The sequence below is a fragment of the Mus musculus genome, chromosome 11 (assembly GCF_000001635.26).
Source record: "Mus musculus strain C57BL/6J chromosome 11, GRCm38.p6 C57BL/6J".
Taxonomy (NCBI): domain Eukaryota; kingdom Metazoa; phylum Chordata; class Mammalia; order Rodentia; family Muridae; genus Mus; species Mus musculus.
In genome coordinates this window covers 50,311,914-50,332,697 of record NC_000077.6, presented here as the reverse complement: position 1 = coordinate 50,332,697, position 20,784 = coordinate 50,311,914, and the positions used below count along the sequence as shown (strand labels likewise).

Below are 20,784 nucleotides of genomic sequence, written 5' to 3'. Positions count from 1 at the left end.
TCGAACCCTTTCCCAGACCCAAAGCCCCACTTAGCATTAAACATTCTACAAAGCAAATTGACTGGTTAAAATAACTGTGATTGTGTAGAGCCAAAGTGTTTCCCAAGTGGGGAGCCAGATTCTCTTGGGATATATTTAGCTCTTTAAATGAGTCATTTATTGCCTACCTCACCGTGTAATCTGATGTCCTTAAACATATCGAGTAAATCATTTTAGAATGTACCAGCAAGACCCCATCTTCCATAACAGTGTTATTATATAGCATCTGAGGCCTAGAATGGAGGCCCCCCAAGCTGCTATAGCTGCCTACCTGAGGTTTCTACCCATGCATTTCAAGAATCGTGATTTATGGGTTTTGTTGTTGTTCTGTTACTAGAAAACCTTCAGTAACCTAAATCTGTTTCCCTGGGGATGGTTACTCAGGTTTGACTCCAGAATAAACTGATTCCCTTTGAGGTGAGAAATGTGTTTTTGTGTTCTGAGTCATATCTTTTGTACTTCAGCACTCTAGAATTTGTTTGGGTGAGATGTCTACTGGTGGACTCTAGATAGCTTCAACATGAAGGCTGGTGACAAATGAGACACCCAGGTGTGCACTGCCTTGGAGCTTTCCACTGTCACTCCAAGGGAGAAGAGATGCCCTGGAGACTGAGTTCAGTCACCTGTAGCTAGTGATTTAGTCAGTGATTCCTGTATAATGAACCCTTAGCCCTTGTCCCTCCTAGAGCCCCTCAAACAAAAACCCCCAACATACAAAACCCTAGCATATAGAATTAGGAGAATTTTCTACTTAGTCAACAACTGAGGTACAAGGAGAGTATGGTGTACACAGAGGGCATGGCAGCTTCAAGCCCACGACCTATCACCCATCTTGTCTATGCATTGCTTCCTTTGGCTGTTCCCGAGGGGCATTCTTTAGAGTAAAGCAGTATATACACATAAGGCACCGCTCTGAGCTCTAGGCTTAGTCCATTTAGCAATTTATGGACCCTGAGAGGAGCTTATCAGAATCCTCAAATTTGTAATTAGTCCAGAAATGTGGCTGGGGTATCCTGGCCTCCTATTTGCAGCTATCATCGAAGGGAGTATAGTCTTGTGGGACTAAGCATATAGTCTGTTTTGTAATTGGGTTGTGTAGGACAGAACTGAACTGACAGAAGTGATGTCTGTAAGAAGAGATGTCACATTGGTAGTCAAAACCCACATTAGGCTGGGCGTGGTGGTGCACGCCTTTAATCCCAGCACTCAGGCAGAGGCAGGCGGATTTCTGAGTTCGAGGCCAGACTAGTCTACAGAGTGAGTTTCAGGACAGCCAGGGTTACACAGAGAAACCCTATCTCGTAAAAACAAAACAAAACAAAACAAAACCCCACATTAGGAGCATTTGGGTAGTGGGAATGTTCTCTGCCATGATAATGATAGTGGTCACATGGCATGTGCTGTACATTTTCAAAATCATGGAAATGTGGAACAAACTTTAAACTACATACGGATCAAGGAATTGGCAGATGGGGCAATGGGTAAAGATGCTTGCACAGGCAGAGTGAACTGAGTTCAAATCACTGGGACTCACATAAATGGTGGAAGGAGAGAACAGACTTCTCAAAGTTGTCTTCTGACATCCACACACCTGCAGGTGCACCCCCAGTCCATGTATATGAAATAATTCTTAAAATTATGGGCCAAGAAATCCTCAGTTGATATGACGCTTACTTAAAACACACTTGGCCTAGGGCTCCATCCCCAGCACCGCACTTAGGAGGAGAAGGGAGGAAGTGTAGATGTTCAAGATCATCATCAGCTACAGACTGATTCCATGGTCAGCCCAGGTCACCTGAGACCCTGTCTCTAAGCAAGTAAGTAGATAATTAAATAGATAAGGGCCAAAGAGGTGACTCAGTCCCAAAAAGGTGCCAGATGCCAAATCTGATGACCTAAGTTTGATCCTTATACCCACATTGTAGGAGAGAATAGATTTCTTGAAGGTGAGGACAGCCTGGTCTACAGAGAGAGTTCCCGGTCAGTCACAGAGAAACTCTGTAACCCTGTCTCAAACAACAACAACAAATCAAAAGGAGAGCTGATTCTCTTGCAAGTTGTTTGTTGGCTTTTACACTTATGCAGTGGCAGTTGCAAACGTACCCTACCCTAACATAAAGTTTTAAAAATTTGTGTGTATGCATGTGTTTATGGCAAGGTTGTAGCCAAGTGGCAGATTGCTTATTTAGTAGGCACAAGTGTGGGTGTGGATGTAGGGGAAGGAGAGGAAGGGGCTGTAGGAGCAACTGTGTTCAAGATCAGTTCTGTAATCCCAGAATTAGGAGGCAAGTTCAAGGCCAGTCACATCTGCACATCCTGTTTCAGATTAGCCAGCCCTCTACTGGAAGATCCTTCTTCTTCTTCTTCTTTTTTTAATATTTTTATTAGGTATTTTCCTCATTTACATTTCCAATGATATCCCAAAAGTCCCCCATACCCTCCCTCCCACTCCCCTACCCACCCCTCCCCCCCACTTTTTGGCCCTGGCATTCCCCTGTACTGGGGCATATAAAGTTTGCAAGTCCAATGGGCCTCTCTTTCCAGTGATGGCCGACTAGGCCTGGAAGATCCTTCTTCAACAAACAACTGGAAGCAGAAGTGTTTAGTGAGGGAAGGAAGAGCACGCATAAGTCAGGTGGCTCCAAGGGGAAGGACAGCTTCCATTGCAAGTTCCAGGTTGGAATGGCATAAGGTGAGTTGGTATTTCTTTTCTTCTTCATGTGTCTTTGACATAGCTATACGTGTGTGTGTGTGTGTGTGTGTGTGTGTGTGTGTGTGTCCTAAGGAGGCTGAGGCAGGAAGATTTCAAATTCAAGGCCAGCTTGACCTTTATAGTGAGCTCTATCAAGAAATAAAAACAAGAGAGCCAATTTAGATGCCTCAGCAGGTAAAGGTATTTGCCACTGTGCTGACTAGTTTCATGTCAACTTAATACAAGCTAAAGAAATTTGAGAGGAGGGACCCTCAATTAAGAAAATGCCTCCATAAGATCAGGCTCCAGGCAAGACTGCAGTTTTCAAACTGTAGGCTGCTACCCCTTTGGGAGTTGAAAAACCTTATCTAAGACCATTGGAAAGGGCAGATATTTACAGTTTATAACTGTAGCAAAATTGCAGTTATGAATTAGCAAAGAAAATAATTTTATGGTTGGAGATCACCACAACATAAGTAACTGTATTAAGGGGTTGTGGCATTAGGAAGGTTGAGGACTCTACTACTTCAGGACTCTCTTAATGATTAATGGGTGACGTCCCAGCCCATTATAGATGAAGCCATTCTTGGGCTGGTGGTCCTGGGTTCTATAAGAAACCAGGTTGAGCAAGCATGGGGACAAGCTAGTAAGCAGCACCCCTCCATGACCTCTGCATCAGCTCCTGCCTTAAGTTCCTGTCCTGACTTCCCTTGAGTTGAACAGTGATATGGAAAAATAAACCCTTTCCTCCCCAAGTCAGTCATGGTGTTTTATCACAGCAATAGTAACCCAACTAAAAGGGCCACTAGGCGTGAGGACAACCTCAGTCTAATCCTTAGGAAACACGGGTGCAAAGAGAGACTTGACTCTTGGGAGTTGTCTTCTTCTCATACATTCATGACATGTGTATATACACATGAATAGTTTTAAAGAATTATTCTAAATTTTATTTTTATTTTGTGTGTATGGTTATTTTGTCTGCACATATGTTTGTGTACCATGTGTGTGCCTGGTGCTCACGAAGGTCGGAATTGGGTGTCAGATCCCCTGGTACTATAGTTACAAACAGTTGTGAGCTGCCATATGAGTGTTGGGGATTGAAGCAGGATTCCTTTTAAAAGAAAGAAAGAAAAACAAACAACAACAACAAAACAGCCAGTGCTCTTACCCACTGAGCTATTTCTCCAGTCCCAAGAACATTATTTGGTTAAAAAAAAAGAAAGAATAGGGTGGTGGCGGTTCACAACTTTAGTTCCAGCACTTGGGTGGCAGAGACAGGCAGATCTCTGAGTTGGAGGCCTGCCTGGTCTACAGAGCGAGTTCCAGGACAATTAGAGCTATACAGAGAAACCCTGTTTCAAAAAGTAAAAAAGAAGACAGATAGACAGACAAATAGACATGTATGAAATTATTGAAGGATAAGTAAAAGAAAAATTTCTAACAAAACAAGGGCATGGTGCACATGCCTGTGACCCCAGTGCCGTTGCAGGCAGAGACAGGAAGTGCAATGGGGCATGCTGGCTGCCGGCCTAGTTCCAGGTACAAGGAAGAGATCCTGTCTACAGTGCCTCAATGGATTCAGGTGGAGAGTGATAAGGACCTACTAATCTTGCTTCCATATACACAGACATATGCAAGTACAGCACACTCATGGAGCCCTCAAACCCACACAAATTATAATGAGAAAAGAAGGAACAAGTGCAATTAAGAGAAAAGAGGGGCTGGAGAGATGGTTCAGTGGTTAAGAGCACTGACTGCTCTTCTGGAGGTCCCGAGTTCAAATCCCAGCAACCACATGGTGGCTCACAACCATCTGTAATGTGACCTGATTCCCTCTTCTGGTGTCTGAAGACAGCTACAGTGTACTTACATATAAATAAATATGTTGTTTTGTTTTGTTTTTTTGTTTTTCGAGACAGGGTTTCTCTGTGTAGCCCTGGCTGTCCTGGAGCTCACTTTGTAGACCAGGCTGGCCTTGAACTCAGAAATCCACCTGCCTCTGCCTCCCAAGTGCTGGAATAAAATATATCTTTAAAAAACAAAAAGACAAAAGAAATAGCTCCTAATTTAAAAGGTATAATGAAGCTGGAGATGGGTGGGTTCTCAGTAATAGTTTAAGAAGCATCTCAGCGAGTGAAGATTTCTTACAAACCATCGAAACTAACTCACTCTCAAGACCATTAGGCTGTAGATTTCTTACAAGCCAGTAAGAAAAGCCTAGAATAGAAAAATTGGACAAGCTCCATGAACAGACAATTAAAAGGAATCTACATGATCAGTGCAAAATGTTTAATGAATCTGTGATAAAATAAGTTGTATTTTCTACCAATTAATTTGACAGGGCCTGATTAGTGTGTACAAAGAAATGATCAATAGTAATGTAGCCAGTGAGAAAAAAAAAACTGGGTGGAAACATGAGTACTGTTGCTTCAAGTAGGATCAAATCAAGTAAGAGAGATTGGGGATGAAGACATTGAGAAAGAATTAAGACTTAGAGACTGATGTCTAACCACTTATATTTTTGCTGACTGTTCAACACCAAGCTTCTAGAAAATTTTAGATAAGTAATAACTTGTGTTGGATGAATAAGCTATCTCTGATAAATAAGGCTCATCAATTCCTGAAGGTCTACTCAGGTTAACACTAACTGACTTGAAGGTATATGCCTAGTCTCTTTGTATTTGCTAACTTTGTTAAGGTTTAGCTGTTTGGATAAACTGAAACATAAAAGAAACTTGTAATATTCTATAATGACACACCATGAACAGACCAGAAGACTGACGTTCCCAGTCTCTTTGTGGACAGTATAGTTTAGAGCCATCATGTCCTCATTTTTATTAAAATTTCACATTTATTAATGTATGTATGTGAATTTGTATAGAGGTCAGAGTACAATTCAATCTCTTCTTTCACCACGTTGAGTTCTGGGAATTAAATTCAGGCCATCAGGTTTGGTGGCAAGTGTCCTTACCTGCTGAGCCATCTCCATTGCTCCCAAAACATTTTTAGTATATGGATCCCCCAAATACCTGAGAGTCACTTTTTTGCTCTTCTGTACAATTTTCTCATCTCAAGAACTTCCTTCCAACTCCACCTACAGAAAATTTGCATATCTATGAGGTCCAGTTCAAGTCTTTGTCAGTTTAGACAGAAAAGTTCTGCCTCAACTCCTCTACTCCTTCAGTACTGACATATTTTAACACCTCTCTGCAGAAGTCGATTTTTTGGCTTTCTTAAATTCAAGGCCATCTTGGGTAACACAAGCCAGAACTCAACCTAAGTAAATTTAGAATTTTTTTTTAAATTATGTGTACTGCCTGTGCCAAGCTGGCTTCAAATTTTCATTTTGAACATGCTCTTTATAAGGCAAATAAGGAAAGCAATTTCTCTTCTTTAAAATTAGGGAGAGAGAATTGGCGGTTACTAAATTGACCCAAACATCAAATCCTTACTGCCTTTCTCTTGGGGTGGCAGGAACAAAGCTCGTTTCACATGTAGAAAAACCTGCTGTTTCTTTCCACATTATTCAAAGCTTTGGGTCACCAAATACAACCCGAGGCGATCAGGATTCTCAAGGATCTAGCCAAATCCTTAGCCACTTCAATCTTACAGCGTTATCAGCATATTGAAAAACGAGTGGGTTATGAAAAGGCTATTTTAAATCTGCACATGGCATCACCCTTTTCCTCAACTCTGTCGCTTAGGTATGTCTGATTTTAACGACTAAAATCAGGAAACAGCACGGGCACATGGGAAAGTGACTCCATGTGGCTTGATTGTGAATCTAGGTAGTGTTTTGTTAGGTAAAGAGGTCTCAGGCTCCTGAGCTCAGGGCGATGACTCCGCAGGAAAGGCGGTGTCTGCTACCCAGAGGGATTTCACTCACTGCGCAAGCACACCGCCCGACCTCTCACCATTTGTGATGAAGGCCATAGGTCCCAGGCGGGGTTGGGACAGAGTTCCTAACTCAATGGGTCGGAAAGCCGTCTTCTGGATGTCCAACACACCCGCCCTGAGGGACTAGGGCGACCCACGCGAGAACGCGTGCCAGATCCGTCCGCCCTCCGCGGCGCGCGCCCGCCCGTTTGGTGACGGCCCGCCTTCCTCCTTCATACCCAATCAGCAACCACTTCCTGCCTCGCTATTGACCAATCACCACGCTCCACGAAGAATAGCCCTAGGGGGCGTATGGGAAGGCGCTTCGAGCGATGGCTGTATCTACCAATAAATTCTTAGATCTTGCGCAAAGGGGCGGGATCTGACGTTCGTTTTAGCCACTCAGGAACGAGGGGCGGACGCGGGGTTGGGCTTCGTGCGGTGGGGCTCGCTCGCGCGGCGGCCGTAGCCGAGGCCTCTTAGTTCTGCGGCACGTGACGGTCGGGCCGCCTCTGCCGCTGTCTCCACTGCAGCACGGGGCCGGGTGTGCGGGTGGGAGAAGGTGAGGGAGCCGCCAGTGGTCCCCGGGAGGCTCGAGGTGAGACGGGAAGCGTGTGCGGGGATCTCAGGCCCGGGACGAGCCTTGGGGGACTGGGCGAGCGGCGCCGTGGCGGAGGGGGTCGGGCGTGGCTGTAGGCTCGACGACTGAGGGGTCGGGCGGGCTTTCGAATGGCGCAGGCCTGGGCGGACGCGCAGGGCAGTGAGGAGAGCGGCCGGGTTAGAGAGGCTAGCCTGGGCAGCGCCGCCGGGGTCGGGAGGCGTGGCAGGTGTCCTGGGGTTTCCCTTGACCTCTGAGAAAGCTAACAACTTCCTACGGCTTTGCTTCTAGAGCTTTCTTAGGCCCTGGCCAGGCCCACCCAGAGGTGGGCTGAGTAATCCGGTACAGGTGTGGTATTAGAATTCGGCCTAGTAGGTAGCCCAAATAGCAGGGAAAGGTGAAGTAAATCCAGAGATAAGCGTTACAGATTAGAAAATAACTTGCCCAAAGGGAAGACTGGACCATAGCATCCTGATGAGGGAGTAGAATGTACTAGAACGTGTACCGCTTGAGAAACTTAAGGCTTAACTATTAAAGCACCTGCCTATTCGGTGGTGGATAGATAGTAATCCAGTGTGGGTGTTCACAGGACCTTAAGAGCAGGAGATACAAGCGAAAGTTCAGTTAGTGAGGGGAGGAAACTGAGGCCTAGAAGTTTGAAATGACTGGCCCAAGGTCATACAGGTAGTTCTAGTCATCCAGTTGGGATTGTAACTGAGCACTAGACCGTTTGGGTTAAAAGTCCTGGTTCAAGCACCTAACTGCAATTAATCGGGGGAGTGGGAATTTGGGAGATTTTTTTTTTCTACTTTAGGGCTCAGTCCCCAGGAGTAGACAGAATGACTGATGGGCCTTGTATTGAATTCCGAGGGAATGGGAATGAGAAATTGGATGTGTAGTAAAGGTTCAGTGGGTAGGAATCGAACTGGCTTCTTGAAATCCGAATGCCTTGGTCATTACACTGATACACTAATGTTTATATTGAAGGCCTGTGTGCCAAGACCTGAGGACACATTGATGACACTTTGTGTATTAACTGCTGGTCATGACACTAGTGATTGCATTGCTAGTTGTGTGAAGTTAAACCAAACTGAATACTAAAAGCTTGGCAAAGTTGAGCTACAGTCTCTTTACCCTTCAGAAATGGAAGAATCTGCCTGTTTTTTAAAAATAATTTGCCCTCCCACCCCTTTAAAGGGGGACAAGTTGGGTTACCTTAAAAATCTTTGTATATTTTCCAGTAACCTTTGAAAGGGCATGAACAGAATCAATTCTCATGTTGTACTTATACTGTAATTAAGCTTACAGGCCAGGCAGGGGTACACTACAGGTGAGCCAGGCCCTGAAGAACTGTATATAGTAGTGAGCCATTCACAATAGGAGTTTACCGAACTGTCTGTGAATGGGTGTCACCTCCTTGCTATCTTAACTCAACAGTGCAATTAACTCCTTAATCTTTCAAGAGCCACAAGGCATGTGCATCTTGACAACACACCTTGCATCCTTGTCCTGCAGAGGTCACTTGCCCAGTAAGAGAACTTTGAGGGAGTAGAGTGGCAGTTGCTAAGAATAACTGCAGAAGACTGTCCAGCATGATAACTTTAATTCCTATCCTTTAAAAATGGGAATGAAAGAAAGAAAGAAAGAAAGAAATGGGGATGAGTGTGCTACTTGCTTTGCCTTTGAGAGGGCAGATACTAAGAAACTGTTTGGGAAAGTGTAAGGAAATGGACAAATAGTATTGGCAGCTCATAAAAAGTCCTAAGAAGTAATTAAAGTGCCAAAGATAGTTGTAGTCTGTATAGCTTACTGTAAAACTCATTAGGAAAATGCTTGTTAAATGCTTTGTTATTGCTACAAATGCTAGGAAAGAATTTTTAGGCTTATTTAATTTTCTGTGTATGTGTGTTTTGCCTGCATGTATGTCTGTGTACCATGTGTGTGAGACCCATCATATTGGTGCTGGGAATCAAACCTGGGTCCTCTGGAAGAGCAGCAACTATGTCTTCAGCCCTGAAATTTTTCTTTTTTCTTTTTTTTTTTTTTTAAGGAATCTAGACAATTTTTATATTGTATTCTTGTCTTTAAAAAAAATCATTTTAAGATTTATTTAGGGCTGGAGAGATATCTCATCGGTTGGGGGCACTGGCTGTTCTTCCAGAGGTCCTGAGTTCAATTCCCAGGAACCACATGGTGGCTCACAGTCATCTCTAATGAGAGCCGATGCCCTCTTCCGGTGTGTCTGAGGACAGTGTACTCATATACATGAAATAAATCTTTAATATGTGTGTGTGTACTATGTACATATATATATATATTTAAAAATATGTGTATGTTGGTGTGAATATATATGCAATATATTATTCATGGGGGCCAGTAAAGGGCATTATATTCTCTAGAGTTGGAATTACAAACAGTTGTAAGCTGCCCAACTGGGAATTCAACTCTTAATCACTGAGCCATCTCTCCATCCTGCGTATTCACATCTTAAAGTGAATTAATAGGAAAAAGTTTCTTTTAAAAAAAATCACTTATTAGCTGGGTGGTGTGGTGGTGGCTCACCTTTGATCCCAGCATGAGGGAAGCAGAGGCAGATTTATCCCTGACTTCAAGACCACCCTGGTCTACAGAGTGAGTTCCAGGACAGCCAGGGCTACAACAGAGAAACCCTGTATCAAACAAAACAAAACGAAACAAAAACAAAAAACCCACCACCACCAAATTACTCCTATGTTTCTGTTAATGAAAACAAATCCAAGAAGGTGGTATATAATTCTTGGCCTAGGCCCAGGGTTCCATTCCCAACACATGAAGCAGAAACCCCCAAATATGACATGTGAGTAAGGTATAGGTCTCATTTATAGAGCAGGTCACACTGTTTCTCAGGATGTTGTTCTGTCTTTGTTATCCTACCTCATCCCCCAAATACTGAGGATGGACTCTAGAGCCTTGAACTTAGCAATTAGGAAAACACCACTACTTAACTATCTCCTCACTGTAAGGTGATCTTGAATTTCTGAGTTCACTTAGTCATCCAAATTCAGCCTCCCAAGTAACTGGGACTGCAGGGGTATGTAATCATGCATACTTTTTAAAAATTATTTTTTAATAGATGAGCATATAAAGTTGTATTTTTCCCCATTAAATGTAATTCTCAGAAGATACTTTATCTTTTGTTTGTGCATGCATGTGCCATGGCATTTGAACTTGTATGGAAGTTGGTGTGATATTTCTGGAATTTTTTTTTTCAGTATGGGTATTAGGGATTGGACTCAACCTGTTAGGCTTCTTGACAAGTGCCTTTACCCTCTATGCCTTCTCTCTGGCCTCTAATCATGCATTTCTATGTGTATGTACACATGAGTACAGAATCCCCCAGAGCTAGAGTTAAAGGCACTGGTAAAGGATTGTAAGCCACTTAATGTGGGTATCAGGTCCTCTGCAAGAACAGTAAGCACTTTTAATTTCTGAGCCATCTCTCTAGCCCATGTTTTAAATGTTTGACAAGGTAGTAGTAAAATCTGAAGGCGCGCGCACATACACACAAAAATAGTGGAAAGATGATAAGAGAGTCAGGGCACTTGCTGCCAAGCTAGAGTTCTATTGCTGGGTGTCACTTGTTGGAAGGAAAGCACTGACTCCTGGACGTCACCCTCTGACTTCCACATGTGTACATCCACAAAATAATAAATACAACTAAGTGCTTATATTTCTCCCAAAATAAAGTTTAGAGTATTTACCTTAAAATTCATTAAAAATCAACAAGTAGCCAGGTAGTGGTGGTACACACCTTTGATCCCAGCACTTGGGAGGCAGAGGCAGGTGGATTTCTGAGTTCAATGCCAGCCTGGTCTACAAAGTGAGCTCCAGGACAGCCAGGGCTACACAGAGAAACCCTGTCTCGAAAAACCGAAAAAAAAAAAAATCAACAAGTAGAAATAGTATCGATATCTAGTAACTGTAGACAGTCACATTGAGCGCATGCTGTAAAACAGGTCTCATACGCAGTTCATGTATGTTTAACCTAGTCAGCAGTTCTAGAGCAGAAGTTAGTGTTGGTTTAGAGAAGAAAACTCAGGCCCAGAGATTAGCAATTGACCCACATTATTAAGTAGCTGACCAGAAATCGTGATTTGAATATGTGTTTATAAACATATTTCTGTCTATGCTCTTGGGCAGAATATATAAATAGTGATAGAAACTCTTAGAGTTTATATGGGGTCTTTTAGGCCACCTAAAGTATTACCTGCCAAGACCTAATTTTTTTTTAAGACCAAAAATTTTTAATAGACTATGTCAAATGAGGGCAGAGGAGATGGCTTAGATGGTGATGTGCCTACCCTCTTGTGCAAGCATTAAGACCTGAGTTTATATTGTCAGCATTCAGCGCTGGGGACTGGAGACAATGGGATGCTAAAGCTCATAGGCTTTAGGTTCTCTCAGACCCTGTGTCAAAGAATAAGGTGAAGGGAGATGGAGGAAGACATCAGGTCTGTCCTTTGTACACACAAGCCTTCACATAGACTCACACCAATAGTATGCTGAAATGAATGGAAGGAATGTATAGCTTACATAGAAATCACATTTTAAAGTTTCCATGCTATTTCAAAAATTACTTAGTATTTATATTAGAATAACTAAGAATATTAGATCATCTTACTATCCCTGTGATTTTCATAAATGAAAGAAATTAGAGTTGAGGTTTCTTTTTGTTTGAGTTTTTTTTTTCCCCTCCCCCTTGTTTGAGTTTTGAAACAGGATTATACTACGTAGCCTTGGCTGATCTGGAATTCATAGTGTAGAACTGGCCTCAAACTTGTGATAATTCTGCTTCTGCCTCTATTAGTATTGGGTTACATGTCTGCAAAACCAAATTCTGCTTGAATTTGTTTTTTAAATTCTAAGAAGTAAAGTCTTCGATGGCGGGGTGGGGGGAGGCATGACTAAGTGGTTAACAGTACTAGGTGGTCTTCAAGAGGACCTGTCTAGTTCCTAGCACCAACATGGTGACTCAAAACCATCTGTAACTCTAGAGCCAGAGAATTTGATCCCCTCTTCTAGTCTTGTGGCACTATGCACATACATGGTAGGTAGGCCCACATGCAGGCAAATGAACACTCATGCATAAGAAATTTAAAAAATAATTTATTTTTTAAAAAAGTACAAGCATTGGGCAGTAGTTGTATTATACAGGTCTGTAGACTGGAGGAGGGAGAACTGGATGTAGATGATCTGGCCGGGGTCCCCCAGAAGCTGGAGAAACTACAACAGTTCTCCCTGACAGGGCAGGTTACTGTTCACCACTGAGCTGTCTTGATAATAAGGAATTGAGGTTTCCAAATAGAAAACCTGCAGCTGAACACTGAGGATGCAACTCAGAGGCAGGGCTCTGTTCACCTTCAGGAGGCTCTGGTTTTGATCACAGCACTGTGAAATAATAAAATCTCAACTTTCCACTTCCAGGATTTAAGATAATTCGCCCTTCTAAAAGCTGGGTGGATTGCACTGAAGTATGAGTGCATTAGGTAGGTGGTCATGAAGATACCTTTGGGCCTGAAAAGTAGGCCTCATTGTCTTTGGTAAGTTGGGAAGCATGCCAAAGTCTTCATGCAAAGAATGTATTTTGTTGGCTTTGTATTTGTCTATGCTTTATGTTTGATTGCAGGCGGATGATCATTTGATTATTGGAGAGCAAATCTAGGGCTTTCACGTGCTAGACAAAGATTACACCATTGATACATACCCACATCAAGTTTAGGGTATGTATATGGGTGTGTACACATTCATATGATTGGCTGCCCAGGAGTGTGCATTGAGGCCAGAGGATGACCTCAGGTAGCATCCACCTTGTTTAAGATAAGGGTCTAGTGCTGGTGAGATGGCTCAGTGGGTAAGAGCACTGACTGCTCTTCCGAAGTTACAGTTCAAATCCCAGCAGCCACATAGTGGCTAATAAAAATATGCCCGTAATGAGATCTTACGCCCTCTTCTGGCATGTCTGAAGACAGCTACAGTGTACTTATGTATTATAATAAATAAATCTTTGGGCCAGAGCAAGCAGGGACTGAGCAAGCAGAATTGACCAGAGTGAGCAGAGTTTCTAAAAATTCAATTCCCAACGACCACATGAAGGCTCACAACCATCCAGTCAGCTACAGTGTACCCATATACATAAAATAAATAAATATTAAAAAAAAAAAAGTTAAGGGTCTGGCATTGGCCTCAGGTTTGCTACTAAGTGGTTAGTAATTTCCTGGAATACGTCGTGTCTTTCCCAGTCCTTCAAACCCTTCTAGATTGAGAAAGACTAAACTTCATTAAGCTTAAATTTCATCTTAAATTTAATATACTGGGGCTAGAGAGGACCTGTGTTCTGTACCCAGCACCCATATAGTGGATTGTAGCAGCAGTTCCAGGGAATCTGACATCGCCTTACTTTTCACAGGTTCTGGGTATGCCCAATGTGCAGAAACATGCATGCAGATATTCATAAAAAAATTAGATTAGGGTTTTACTATTGTGTGTATAGGTGTGTATGGTATGGGTGGATGCAGGAGTTCTTTCTATTATGTGGGCTCCAGGGAATGAACTCAGATGTCAGTCTTAGCAGTGAGTGTCTTTATTTGTCCACTGAGAGCTTTCTTACCAGGCTATCTTTTTTTCTTTTAGCCAGTTTTACTGTGAATCCCTGGATGACTTGGAACTTGCTGGCCTTGAGCTCATGATTCAGTAATACATTAAAAACAAAACCAAAAAACCTTAAGTTTTGAAGTAGTTATATGTATAACAGAACTGGAAAATGCTCTTTTTTTTTTTTTTAAGCTTTCATGTTTTTTTTTTTTTTAAGATTTATTTATTTATTTATTTATTTATTTATTATATGTAAGTACACTGTAGCTGACTTCAAGCACACCAGAAGAGGGCATCAGATCTCATTACGGGTGGTTGTGAGCCACCATGTGGTTGCTGGGATTTGAACTTTGGACCTTCGGAAGAGCAGTTGGGTGCTCTTACCCACTGAGCCATCTTGCCAGCCCGAAAATGCTTTTTTTTTTTTTTAATATTTTTATTACATATTTTCCTCAATTACATTTCCAATGCTATCCCAAAAGTCCCCCATACCCTCCCCCCCACTTCCCTACCCACCCATTCCCATTTTTTTGGCCCTGGCGTTCCCCTGTACTGGAGCATATACAGTTTGCATGTCCAATGGGCCTCTCTTTCCAGTGATAGCATGATATAGCAGTACATGAATTTATTTAGTCCCTGGAGATGGAGGTGGGGTATCTTTAAGTCTGAGTCTACCTTGGATTACAAAATGAAGATTCTGTCTCTAAAACAAGGGCTAGGGAGGAAGTTCAGCAATAGAATGCTGAATGCTAGGCTATCATGTAGATGGCCCTACCACTTAAAAAGTGGCAAAAGTAATACAGGGTAGTCTGTTGTAATCAGTGACTGCTGAGTTCCCTTAGTGAGGTAACTGTAAGACCCAAACCAGGCCTTTTACATGGGTCTACTCTTCAAAGTATATTCAGACCACACCCATTTTTGTGTGTGAAGTTTAGTTCTAATAATAATTTATAATTTATTTTTGGAATTTTTCCCTTTTTGGCCTTGGCACTTTTTTTTTTTTAACTTAGGGAGGGGATGGCACATGTACATGTCATAGTACATGTGTGGTGAGAATGAGGGCAACTTGCAGGAGCCAGTTCTCTCAATCACATAAGTTCTGGGGATCAAACTTGGGCTTGGTGGCAAAGCATCTTTACTTGCCCAGCTATCTTGCCAGGCCTTGTTTTATTTCTTCGAGAGAGGGCCTTAGGTGGCCTAGGTTGGCCTTGTTCATTCTGTTACTCCTGATCTTTCTGCTTAGTCTCTGGAGTGCTGTGATCACAGGTGCCTACCATTGCAAACCATTTGAGTGTAATCAGGCTCACTGCTAGGCACCAGATACATTTTCCCTTTGGCTCCTCTGTAACACAGAATTTGTGTAGTGTCTGATTATGTGACTGCTAGGAAAGAGTCTTGGGATTGACCAGCTTTTTTTTAAAGAGCTGGATCATAAATCAGTACTTGTGTCATATAGTATGTATGCTACTCGTCCCCTCCACTGTCGGCTTTATTGTTTGCATTAAAGGCAAAGCCATGTGAAATTCAGGTTAGTGATATACTTAAGCCATTTTTGGAAGAAATTGTCTTTGTAGTAGGCTCAGATCTTAAGATTTCTATGTTACGTGGCTTTGATTTCTAATTGCTACAGTAATTTGTAATTTCATAAGACAAAAGATTTGAGGTGCATAACACACAGGGTCTGGTTTTGCTGTTCACCAAAACTTTTTATTTTGGTAAAAAGGAAAAGAAAAAGTGAGAAAGTGGTTATATACTGACAACAGTTGTGTTTGTATTTGTAACTGATAACCATGTAGCCTTGCATTTGCATCCTAGCTCCAAGGGGTCTGTGGCAACAAACGTAATGACAAAATCCTGTGTAGGTGATCCTAAAGAATAGACAGGACTGAGGATTTAGCTCATCGGTAGATTATGTGACTAGCATGTACAAGCCACACAGTTCAAGCCAAATAGGAAAAAACAGTAAATAACGAGCTTCAAGAAATCCACAAATGATATATCTTGTAAGCAGAAAATTATGTCAGAAGCAGAAGAAATGGTATATAGGATTGCCAGATTCCTTGCCTTTGAAATAGTAAAGAGTCGTAAGAAATGTGTTTCTATATAGAAGTAAGATAATTTCTGTATTGATTTCCCCTTGAGCCTTGCAAATCTAGATTCCCTGCTGCTTGATTTTTTTTTTTTAAGATTTGTTTATTATATATATATGTAAATACACTGTAGCTGACTTCAGACACCACAGAAGAAGCATCAGATCTCATTACGGATGGTAATGGATTTGAACTCAGGTCCTTCAGAAGAGCAGTCAGTGCTCTTAACCGCTGAGCCATCTCTCCAGACCCCGTTGTTTTTTTTTTGTTTGTTTGTTTGTTTTGTTTTGTTTTTTAAAAGATTTATTTATTGGTTATATGTAAGTACACTGTAGCTGTCTTTAGACACTCCAGAAGAGGGAGTCAGATCTCGTTACGGATGGTTGTGAGTCACCATGTGGTTGCTGGGATTTGAACTCCGGACCTTTGGAAGAGCAGTCGGGTGCTCTTTCCCACTGAGCCATCTCACCAGCCCCCATTTTTTTTTTTTTTAAACACTTTATTGCATAGGTGGGGAGGTAGTTCACTGTGTAAAAATGGTTACTGCCAAGCCTGTGTTCATTTCACAAGTCCCACATGGTGGGAAGAGGGAAAGAGAACAGACTCTAGTAATTTGAAAGTTGTTCTCTTCTGAGCCCCACCCACAATAAATATTACAGACAAAACCGATTGCATGCTTGCTCTTCTCTCTTTTCCCCTTTCCTTCCTTTCTTTGTTTCTTTTTTTGGAGACAGTGTCTCTAACCCTTTCTGTCTTGGAACTTTGTAGGTCAAGCTGGCCTCCAACTCAGTCTGCTTCTGCTTTCTGAGTTCTGGGATGTGCACTGCCACTTTTCTTTGTTCTTAAGCTACTTGTTATAGATTACTTTCTGACAATTTTTAGAAACTATGGGGAACAACATAAGGTGTGCTGTCTGCTTAGGAGACTTAGGTGCCACCACGCCTGGAGTGGAAACATTTTTTAAGTGACTTTGTATTAAGCTAAACAGTCAATAATAAATCTGTAGATTGTTTTGTCTAATTGTACATATTGTCTTTGTTTTGATTTACAATTTTAAAAGTAGATTTCTTTGTGTTGTAATTTTATGGGTTCTGACAAATGCAATGTATATACACAATTGATTGTATGAAGTCTCAAGTTCTTCCCCTTTCAGAATATTAGTAATTGGGATTCTGCAGTCTGACCTCTTTTGTTTAGCTAGCAACATACTTTTAGATTCATGTATTTGTGCTTGAGCACTTCTTTCAATGATTGAACAAGATTTTAGTGTATGGATGAACAAGTTTATTTTCCTTTCACCTGTTGGAAGTATTTAGAATTTTGGGTACAGATCTTTGGCTAAGCTCAGAGCCTTTCAAAGTGCTGGGCCATGGACTTTACTGATGAACTGTAATCCCAGGTTTTGCTTAGTTTCTAGTTGGGTTCTCTTATGTTGAAGTTTATTTTTTTGTATGTATAAAGCAAGCCCATTACATGTGTGTTTTGTAAATATTTTCTCCTAGTTTATGATTGTCCTTCATTATTTTAACATCCTTTTCTTTTTTTAAAGATTTATTTATGTATATGAGTGCCCTGTTTTAATGCACACCAGAAGTGGGAAACAGATTCCACTATAGATCCTGGTTGCTGTGCTCTTAACTGCTGAGCCAACTCTCCGCCCTCAATATCTTATGTTATTAATAGAACAGAAGTAGTGTTATTTGTTTTTGTTTTTTGTTTTGTTTTCTAAAGCACACACCAAGTTTCTTTAGATTTATTTTTACTTTTAATTATGCGTATATGTGCTTGTAGGAGGTTATGTGCATAAGTGCATGTGTCCGCAAAGGCCAGACTTAGAAGTTATAGATGGGTATAAGCTTCTTGACATGGGTGCTGGGAACTGAACTTGGGTCCTGGAAGAGCAGGAAGCACTTTTAACTGCTGAACCATCTCTGTATCTCTTCAAAGATAAGTCTGTCAGTCTATCTGTCTGTCTATGTGTATTACAGAATTTATAAGGCATTTGTAGTTCAGCATTAGAACAAACTGGTTTACATTGTTCAATATAGTAAGTTGAGCCCTTTTCATTTTCTATTTTGGACTTGCCTGTAACATGTAAAAAAAAATGTTCTTAGCTAGGCGTGGTGGCGCACGCCTTTGATCCCAGCACTTGGGAGGCCGAGGCAGGTGGATTTCTGAGTTCGAGGCCAGCCTGGTCTAGAGTGAGTTCCAGGACAGCCAGGGCTGCACAGAGAAACCCTGTCTCAAAAAAAAAAAAAAAAAAAAAATGTTCTCAACCTTTCTAATGCTGCAATCCTTGAATACAGTTTCTCATGTGGTGATCCCCAACCATAAAATTACTTTCCTTGCTACTTCATAGCTGTAGTTGTGCTGCTGTTAGGAGTCGTAATGTAAGTAACTGATAGGCAGAATTTCTCTTATGTGAGCCCTGGAAGTGGTTGTGACCCACAGGTTGAGAACCATTGCCTTAATGTATGTAGTATCAGTAATAGGCTTGTTTACTAAGCTATTGTTACAGTGATGAACATGCATGTGCAGGTACCTCTCCAAACCGGCTTTTGGTTATTTTGGTTGTGCAACCAGAGTGAAGTTGTTGGATTAGCTGTATGGTAGCTGCTTTTCCATAGCATTTAGGTCATTTTATAATTCCACTCAGGTTGTACAAGGGAACATTTACTATTGTGTATTGTATCTGGATTATATTTTTATTAAAAGTTTCATAAGCTTTTGTATCTTGCTGTGTTTTTTGGTTTTTCCGAGACAGGGTTTCTCTGTGTAGCCCTGGCTGTCCTGGAACTCACTCTGTAGACCAGGCTGGCTTCAGAAATCCACCTGCCTCTGCCTCCCAAGTGCTGGGATTAAAGACATGCACCACCACCGCCCGGCTTCTTGCTGTGTTTATAACAATATCATGATGAGTTTTGGTAGAAATTGTGGGCTTATATTGCTTTGAGAAGGTGAGAAGTGTTCAAGAAAAGAAAGCAAGTAGGTGAAAGTAATAGTGTGGCCAGAGTGAAAGGTGAGTGATAGCCACAGTGGGAGTCGCCAAGAAAGACTCACAGGAAAACACTTGGCATTTGGGTATATTTTGGTGTTTTTTATTTTGTTTAAGTTAGGATCTCACTTTTTTTTTTTTTTTTTTTTTGCTTTTATGAGCCCAGACTTATATACCAGGTAGGTGTTGCTTGTTTCTGTTTCCCAGGTATTAAAGGTTATGCTACCATGCCAGGCTCTTTCGAGCATTTTCTCTCTCTCTCTCTCTTTCTCTCTCTCTGCATTTGTAGTTTATTGAAAAGAAAAACATATTAACATAGAATTAGGGGAAGAGTAAGACACAACTAAGACTGGGTATGGACTTCTCAGGATTTCTCCATTTTCGGAAGTCTTTTTAGTAGTGTGTTAGAATAGGAAGAGGAAATGAATAATGAACATGAATGTGTATAAAGAGGCAGAAAGTCACTGAAGTGAATGAGGATTTTGGGGAGAATACGCTGCAGAGCAGCCTGAGGGAAAGGTCTGATTGCTGGCCAGAGGAGGTACAGGTGCTGCACATACAAGCTTTTATGACAGTGTTGAAGTGTAAAGAATCTCATCTGCGTGTAGGGTGACTTCAGAGAGGACAGAATGTCAATAAGTGTCCTTATGGTGGTAACAGAATCAAAGATCAGGGTTGACTGGGTGACTGTGTAAGAAAGAGAAGATTGTGCCTTGCTGAAGACATGTTTATACTTGTAGTAGGTCATCTACTTGTTCTTTCTCAGTCTCTTGGTTCTGCTTTCTCAAGCCTCACCTACTCCCAGCTCACTTTGTGTGTCTTATATAGCTTGGCTTTTATTTCAGTAGAGCTGTGATCCTTAGAAAGAGGCCCTACCTGTCACTCATGATGGGCTAGTTTTATACACAAGAGAATTAAGTGCTTAGAAGTTTTAAAGTACTAGCGATTTAAAGTAGCTAGTACTCTGCTTAATGTTTTTGTTGTGGAATCTTAGAATACTAATTTAAAAATGTGTGTATGCCTGAGAACTGAACAGTATCAGTAGTGTCCATAGTGAGTCTTTAATGTGAAGTGAACTGTTATATTTGTTATTTCATTTTAATTTTTTAATTAGTAGTCACTGTAAATTAGACGTGAAAGAACTTTTGGACATTATGTAACAGTTGGGGTTAAGGAGATATGGCTGGTGCGTAAAGGTGCTTGCCACCAACCTGATAACTTAAGTCAGAGACTCAAGCAGTAGAAGGAAAGACTCCTTAAAATTGTCTTTTCACAGCTCGTAGGAAGAGGTCACACATAATAAATAGGTGTGATGGAACTAATTAATTAAATACCCTTGGTCTATGTATTGTTTGATACTGTGTGTGAGAGAAGTAAACAGTGTTTCCTATGGTTTAGAGATTTACTCTCTAGCCAAAGACAACACTGAACTTTTGATCTCCTACCTGTGCTTCCTGAGGGGGTTTATGGTGTAACTTATTTTATTATTTTTTGATAGCACTTCACAGTTCAGACAGGCCTTTAATTCAGGGTTTTCCTGTCTCAGTCACCCAAGTACTAACTAGTACAGGTATGCACCAGAATACTCGGTTTACATGGTATACTTAGATATGCTTTTGAATGTTGCTTTTAAGTGACTGAATCTAGGAAAATCTTTTCATCTCCCAGGGTTCACTTTCCCTTTTGTATAGGTTGAAAATGCATTTGTTGTTGTTGTTCTGTGATTTGAAACCCTGATTAACAAGGAACAGACTAAGGTTAGTGGTTTTATGGAATTTAAAATGGGAAACAGTACATTTCACATTCCATTCTTTATTTTTCTTTTTCTTTTTTTGGTTTTTTGAGACAGGGTTTCTCTGTGCAG

At 41.4% G+C, this 20,784-nt stretch overlaps 1 protein-coding gene and 1 long non-coding RNA gene across 4 annotated transcripts in view; one reads left to right on the top strand and one right to left on the bottom strand.

The window, feature by feature from the left end:
• Nucleotides 1–5,541: 5,541 nt before the first annotated feature.
• Gm46280 lies at nucleotides 5,542–6,946 on the bottom strand. Its single transcript, XR_001780205.2, has 2 exons — nucleotides 6,646–6,946; nucleotides 5,542–5,825 (listed from the first exon to the last, which is right to left on the bottom strand). It is a non-coding gene; the product is annotated as a predicted gene, 46280 (long non-coding RNA).
• Nucleotides 6,947–7,024: 78 nt separating this feature from the next.
• Canx (calnexin) overlaps nucleotides 7,025–20,784 on the top strand; it is a 31,717-nt gene continuing 17,957 nt past the window's right edge. For 2 of the 3 annotated variants that reach the window (NM_001110499.1, NM_007597.3), the window contains exon 1: nucleotides 7,025–7,205. The gene's annotated coding sequence lies outside the window, so the exon portion shown is untranslated. The remainder of the gene's footprint in view (nucleotides 7,206–20,784) is intronic. The other variant, NM_001110500.1, reaches the window with a different exon arrangement.